A 7966-nucleotide genomic window follows, 5' to 3' on the forward strand; every position below is an offset into this window, starting at 1 on the left:
CTATAATCGTCGTAAAAAAAATTATGTTACGTAAAATTACAAATGTAAAAACATAGTGTAAAATGTACATAAAATACATTTTTTGACCTATATTTTTTTAATGCCAAATTTTATACAGTAAATCAATATGAATGTAACTATTTGTATTTCAAATGTAATTTATTTATGAAGTGGTCGTAAGATTACCTCGGATGAAGAATAACTTATTCTGCACCCTGGGTGATGAATAGTAACACCAGTGCATTGTAATTTTACATTCCATAAGTTTTTCGTCATCCTGGGTGAGGAATAATTATTCTTCACCCCCCTCTATTTTACCACCAGTGCACTGTAATTTTACATTCCGTAAGTTTTTTTCTTACTTCTGACTAAAAAAAGGCCGTAAGAAAATATATAATCGCCGTAAAAAATAATTTATGTTATGTAAAATTACAAACGTAAAAACATAGCGTAAAATATACATAAACTTCAAATTTTCTTGTCTAATGTCCTATATTTTTATTTTCTTATACCAAATTTTACGTAGTGAATCAATAAGAATGTAACTATTTGAATTCCAAATGTAATTTAATTATGAAGTGATCGTAAGATTACCTCGGGTGAAGAATAACTCATTCTGCACCCTGGGTGATGAATAACATCAATATATATACATAAACACTATTCTGATCACGGGATCAGAATAATATTCTGATCACAACCTGTACTGCTTGAGTAACGCACTTGAACTTCCCTCTGTACGAACCTGACCTTCGAGCTATCTTCGCAACCGTGGCTTCCCCCGCGAATTATTCTAGTTAGTCGTGTTCTATATGATGTTAGTGTAATTTAAAACATTTTTAGCAACTAAATACCGGTTTTAAATACGAATCTTGCTCGTTGGCGGATTTTGCTCTCGGGTCGTGATGAAATTGCGTTTTTTTTGCAATTTTAGTGCCTGAGTTGTTCGACCTGAACTTCTCCTAGTGCTAGGTTGAACTTCCGCCAACATTGCCCAAATGGGGCTTGCGATATACCGTTGGAAAGCTATGAACACCAGTATCATGACCCAAGTTAAATTTTTAGCAAAATGTAAGCGGTTTAAGAGCAGTTTTGGAAACCGTTTTTTCTTCATACAAAAAACGTGAATCGTGTTTTTGATCGCATTTCTAAACCGTTTATCGGAATGAGGCAAATAATATGGCGTTGAAAAGCTGCTGCAAAACCGGTCCTTCCACATGTTGAAAGTTTTCTCTAATTACCTATGGTTAAAGAATAATTTGCAAAATCGTCAAATTTTGCAAACCGAACAGCCGAGTTCGTATTTTCAATGTCATTTCTAAACGGCTAGTCGAATTGAGGCAAACGATATGGAGTTGGAAAGCTTATGAAAATGCGCTACTTTTTCATGTAGAAAGTTTTTTTTTCTAATTTTGCACGGTTTAAGAGTAATTTAGAAAACGGTACAAGTTCCACTGAGTTCGTATTTTTGATCTATTTTTTTAACCGTATGTCCGAATGCTGCAAATGATATGGCGTTGGAAAGCTTGAGGAAATGCAAAAAAAATTGGTATATATTGTTTCTCCTAATTCCTTACTATTTTAAGTCAATTTTGAAAATGGCTAAAAACGTATTTTCACCGTAATTGCTACAAACTTTATCGGAATGGGGCAAATAATATACCGTTGAAAAGCTAAGGAAAATGCGAAACTTTTTAATATTGGTGGTTTTCTGTGATTCCTAGCCGTTTTCAAGTAATTTCGAAAATGGCGAGATCATTCGTTCTGCCTTTTCGCGAGACAGATACTTTGAAAATGCGCCACGTGAAGAACCTGAACTTCTTGGCATGACTACTTGAACTTCACTCTATTTTTCACGTGCTTTTTTACTCGTAGATCTCCATCCACTGCTCGTAGCTCTCCATCCACTCACCGAAATTGAGCAAGTGATATACCGATGGAAAGCTGTTGTAAACACGCAACTTTCCCGTGTTCATCATTTTTTCATACTCGCGACGATTTTAAAAGTTTTTCATCTGATATTCATTCACTATAGTAGGTGAACTTCCTGCTGTTTTCACGTTGAACTTCTGTGACGTATTTTTCATTTGTAATTTTCTCGTCCATTCGTCAAGTGTTACACAAATAGTATTTCTTTTGTATAAACCTCTCTCACAATACTTTTTTAACTTTCTCCGGCGGAGGACTTGAACTTATATCAACAAACTTTTAGTCTTTGCTTTTTTTATTCTTTTTAATATAAAACGCACACCGTGTAGTACGTGAACTTCTGGCAGTTATCAAGCTGAACTTCTCTCGGTTATGTGAAATATCTGAGTTTTTTATGAATATTAATCTGAATTTCTTAATCTTTTTTATGAAATTTTTGAAGCACTCTATTTTGAACTTCTTGTTTCCATTATTTAATAACGAGGAAAATCTGAGTTTTCTATAATCATCGAAGTTCTCCATCTTTTTAATTTGGACTTCCTGGTTTTATTTCTTAATCTTTTTTATGAAATTTTGAAGCGCTCTATTTTTAAAAGTTGAACTTCTTGTTATTTAATTTTTTTAACTTCTTGTTTTCCATTCTTTAATAACGAGGAAAATCTGAGTTTTCTAAAACATCGAACTTCTCCATCTTTTTAATTTGGACTTCCTGGTTTTTATTTATTTTAGTAATGAAAAAAAATCAAACTTTTTGATAGACATCGAGCCACTCCATTTTTAAATTTGACCTTCTTTTATGTATTTTTAGAAATGTGAAAATTGGAGTTTTGTTAGAAACATCGAACTTCTTCATTGTTCCGAATTGAACTTATGGGTTTTATTCTTTAGTAACAAGAAAAATTTGTTTTTCTAAATAAATATCAAACTGCTCCGCTTTTTCAAATTGAACTTCTTGGTTTTATTCTCTATTAACGAGATAACCTGAGTTTTACAAAACCTAGTTTTTTAAACTTCCAAAATGAATTATGAATTTCTTTCATAAATTACACGAGTTTGCTTAAAAAGTTAAACTTATTTTTTGAAGTCCCAAAGGTTTCATCTCCCGAACTTCTCAATTTTCACCATGCTAACTCAAAGTTTTTTTTGCAATCCTCATGATTTTTGTTTGTTGAAACTTTTTTTTTCTTCCAAACTTACAAGTATCAATCATTGTTTCTGCTTGAATTTTTTCTGTACTTTTCCTACCACATGAAACAATTCTGTTTTGAGTTGGAAAGGTGTGTAACACATAACACCAAGAGAGACATTTGTTCTTACTTTTTATTTTCTTCGAGAGATAAAGAAAAATAGCTTCAACATTTTACTTATTCCTAGTTTGAAAAATAGAAACAAACACTGATTTTGTACTATGAGAAGTTCTTTTTTTTTGCAGTGTGAAAAGTTTGATCTTTTTATGATGAACTTTCTTGTTGATTATTCCTTTTTTATATACAATGAATTGTGCAAGTTTCTCATGTTTAACTTCTGTCTTTCTAATAAACACAACGGATTGTTAGAAATAAATACACACAACTTTTTACAAGAACTATCCAACTGTTGCTAAAAAATTATTTAAAACATTCAACATTCAAAACAGTAACGTACTATCAAGATTCACAAGTTTAAAACAATTACTTGTAGAGTCTCTTGCATTTTTTGCGGCCTGAACATCATCTAAAAAACGGCAACTGCTGGAAAAAAATTGTCAACTTCTTTCTTTGTAAACAGCAATTGTCAAAACAGTGTGTCTCTCTTGCGTGCAAGTGTGAAGGTAGTGTTTTGTGCTTCTAACTTGGATTCTCCTCTCACCACATGTGGCTGTCTTGTGCACGCCAACACCACACTCCCTGTGGACGCGAACTGGGCAGAAGCACGCATGTGCCGTTGGACTGCATAGGCTCACTGGCCAAACTTACCAGGCTAGATGGATCTTCTTGTTTCCAGCCGAGCACCCTCAGCATCGGCAAGCAGGACCACGCCTCAAAAAGGTAGTATTTTTTCTGTTCTTACACCGTCCAGGGGAAATGACACACAGAGCAGTTTTCTCTCTCTTTTCTAGTAGGTAAGTAAGTTCAATCTCTTCTCCACATGCGAGGCACTTCGGCCGACAGGAAGCGATGCAGTTTGCTGGCGGCAGGCGCTCGCGTGCTCGTGCTCCTTACGCACATCCGGAAGGTAGGAGATGAGCGGGCGGTTGACCCATGGTCAGGGAAGCCACAGAGTTCCATGCGCGGCTGCAATCAGAGATGTCGACGGAAGGTCGATGACAGGCGCCATTGAAGGTCGGCAAGAGATGCCTGTGCAGGTCAGGCTCCAAGGATGGCGACCCATGGCTAGCTTGCATCTATGCGTGAAGACAAGGCAGTAGCCTCAGCTGATTGCAAGGGCGGCACGACCGGGCGGCGGAGGACGCCATGACTCCGACGCACATTTGGAGCGGCGCTCCCACGTGGGAAACTCTCACGTCGGCGGCGGGAGAGGAGGAAGGTCGCGGGGCCAGAGGAGGAAGGTCGCGGGGGCAGATGAGGATGGATGTGCGTCGCCGTCGGTGGTCGAGGAGCAGGAGCACAGTATAAAGGATGAGGCACGAGGTGGCAGTGGCGGCGCAATTTGGGGAGCGAGCGGCGGTGGCGGTGTGACCATGGAGTGTGGCGGCGGTTGCGGGGCGATCTGGGGAGGGCGACGGCGGTGGCGGCGCGATCCGGTGACGGCGGTGGCGGCGCGATTTGGGGAGAGCGGCGACGGCTGCTTCGGCCGGTGTTCGGGACGGCGCCGGGAAGAAGCTAGGGGAGGCGGGGGAGGGGGGCGCAGGTTAGATCGGGCATGGCGCGCGGACGCCGGGGAAGAAGGCAGGGATGCGGGAGGGCGACGGGGGTTGGGGGGGAAATATCCTTTGCTCCCAAGGACTTGGTGCTCCGGCTGCACCGTGCGCATCTCGAGCTTTCGATACAGAATGTAGGGATGGGATGAAAATCGAACACCACACCCTTCAGTTTTTGGAAAAATCACCTCAGGTAAGTCCAGAATAGGCGTAACGCTTCTCCAGCCTGTGCTGCCCCAAGCTTATACGAGTAGATTGGGATACGGGGCTCCGGCGGCGGACCTCGCCATGTGCTGCGCCGCGACCTCACCGGCGGGCGGCGGCTACGCTGCGACCTCGCGGTGTTCCTACGTACAGGTGACAACCAGTTCCATCCCCGCGTCGCCATTCTCCACCTCGGTGTCACCCCCTCACCACACACGGCACCTACCTCCGCCATCTGCCGACGCCTAGATCCGCCATCCGCCGACGCCGTAGAAGAAAAATCCGGCCTTCAGGTATCCTTTTCATTGATACAACCTTGTTCTTTTATTGTGTATTTTGGTTCTAATCCATCACCCCCTTTATGCTGATTGTATTAGACGTAGCTCCTAAAATGTGATGACATCTCTCTGTATCAGGACACATGAAAAATAGTCACTGAAACAACCTGCTTTTTTTTTGCGTAGACTACATATTCGAGCAATTAGTTATAGAGAAATGCCAGCAACTTATGGCTTGAGATGAGTTTGCAGTAATTATAACTGAGTTGAAAGTAAAATGTCAGCAAACTTGCGTATACAAAAAAATTCAGAAACTTAGAACAAGTAGTTTTGGTGTGAGGTGCATAAAGCATCTAGCACCTTTATAAATTAATGGAGGTTAATAATAGTAGGTCCATTCCCATCTAGTCAGATTGTTGGTTATGTTTTAGAATCAATCGTTCTGACACATCCTAGAGAAAATGGCTGGTATGGATAAGCAAGACAGTTTTGCTTAGAAGGAAAGGAAATAAAAAGAAAAGAGAAGCCAGATGCAGTAGAACATCCGTTTTTGCAAGTTCTGGTCCAGAGTCCTTTACTTTTCCCCATGTTCATTATAATCCTATGTATGTGTGAGGATCGAATAGTCCAAAACAGATAAGCTATTGTCTGAACATTATTGTTTGTTTGTTCTGAAATAAGTGGGGGCTAGCAATCTTAGGACATTTTGTTTCATTTCATCCTCCTCTGCTACTATGACAACCATGCCAATTAGAATGGAGCTGAAGTAGTAACAGGTAGATTTCGTTTGGAAAAAATATGAGGAAAAAAACAAAAAACGTTTGGATCAAATATCAGGGAAAAATCTCATCATGTAAAGAATAAGTCTGCACCTAATTAATTAGAAGGAGCAAATTTAGCAGCAGACGAGATGTGATTGGTGGGCGTACTATCGTTGGGTGCATGGAAGTGGACGAAGAACTCTTGCATCCCATTGTTGATCATATCCACCTTGTAATCACTCATCATCCTGACAAACAACAAAAAAATCATAGCCTAAAGGATTTTTCTTTCAGAACTAGTTTTGGTCTTTGGTCCTCCTTATTCAGGTGTAAATAAGTAATTACTTATAGAAGTAGCTTTGGTTGACTGAATTAAATGTATTAGCTCTTTTGTCTTCTTCATTCAGGTGTAAAAAAATACATATAGAAGTAGTTTTGGTTGACTGAATTAAATGCATTAACTCTTTTGTCTTCCTCGTTCAGGTGTAAGAAAATGGAACTACATTCCTACAGATTTAGTATTTTTGTGCTATGTGTCATGGCATGCCTTAATGCATTGCTAAATATATGTTGCTGCACTCAGGAAAAAGGTAAATAAACCATAATTTAAATAGTATATCGTTTGTCATGTTTTCATACTTTGATTTTCTTCTTGTTTGCAGAGCAAGTAGCGTCTACAAAGGTTCAACATCAGCAGATTGTTCTACTTACCAAGGCGGACATGACAACTCAAACGGTATTTATATACCATCGATTAAAACGTGTCGAGTATGTGTGCAAATCTTTCACTTGAACTTGCTTGATATTTTGCAGCACAGCCCAACCCATTGGAGAGGACACCCTTTACTTTCCGAGTTTCCGTTAAATAATGGATGAAAAAATGCCTTTGTTCATGTGATATATGGACCTAGTTCAAGTACGCCTGTTGAATATGTTGGTCCAATATATGTATACCCGCTAATTTGTTATGCCTTGGTTGTAAATATTGAGCTGCAACTCTAGTTATGCGCTTCATGTTAGATTTGTGTGTTTTGTCACGCGGTGGTTCATGATATTACTGTCGTACTATGAGCTTTGAAATGGCAAGATGGTTGTAGTTGCGTTTCCTTCTAAATTGAGAAAGGTGGTTAATACAACTGATGTTGTCGTTTGTGCATCTTTGGGGCAGAATTTATGAGTCCAAAAATCTTGGTTCATGAACTTACTAACTCTTTCTTTTCTTCGAATTAGTTTTACCTTCTGAAATCAACTTGCTGAATGTTATGTCCTTCATATTGGGAAATCCGTCATATATACACGTGCTGGATGAATGCATCAGTGTGGAAAACCAAGCTACGGACGCACATGATGGACAGGTTCTTTCTGTTCCAAAACTAGGGCTGCACACCCTTTGAAACTAGAGTACGGGAAAGTTAATTTTTTATAACTATATGGGGGGCTTTATGCAAAAACCATAGGATGAGGCGTCCACATTGCATCTTGTACCTACATTTCTCATCCAACGGCTGTGTTGCTCACGGTGCAGCCGGAATACTCCATCACTGGGAGTACGGGATACGCTCTCGGGGGTTGGGTGGTATTTTTTTTTTCTTTCGCACTGGTTCTGGAACAACCAATCACTCCCTATATAGGGCGCTGTGATCATAATACTTATTCTAATACCACGATATATATATATATATATATATATATATATATATATATATATATATATATATATATATAACCGAGAATCGACGGACGATCAGACAAGAACACGAGGAGGCATTTGCCCGGCGACAAACGCCCGCGGCGACGGATACCCCGCCGGCGACGAACGCCTTTTTCTCTCTTGTATTCACTCGGCTCGGTGGACACACCACACACGTACATGACTACATATAGCCTCACACACGCACGCACACAGCCAGGCAACAACCTGCCCGGCTCTTATG

At 39.8% G+C, this 7966-nt stretch overlaps 1 long non-coding RNA gene across 1 annotated transcript; it reads left to right on the forward strand.

The window, feature by feature from the left end:
- Window positions 1–4988: 4988 nt before the first annotated feature.
- On the forward strand, window positions 4989–7222 carry LOC109786274 (uncharacterized). Its single transcript, XR_005764066.3, has 3 exons — window positions 4989–5286; window positions 6516–6622; window positions 6695–7222. It is a non-coding gene; the product is annotated as an uncharacterized lncRNA (long non-coding RNA).
- The last annotated feature ends 744 nt before the right edge of the window (window positions 7223–7966 follow it).

Source organism: Aegilops tauschii, chromosome 7 (assembly GCF_002575655.3).
Source record: "Aegilops tauschii subsp. strangulata cultivar AL8/78 chromosome 7, Aet v6.0, whole genome shotgun sequence".
Taxonomy (NCBI): domain Eukaryota; kingdom Viridiplantae; phylum Streptophyta; class Magnoliopsida; order Poales; family Poaceae; genus Aegilops; species Aegilops tauschii.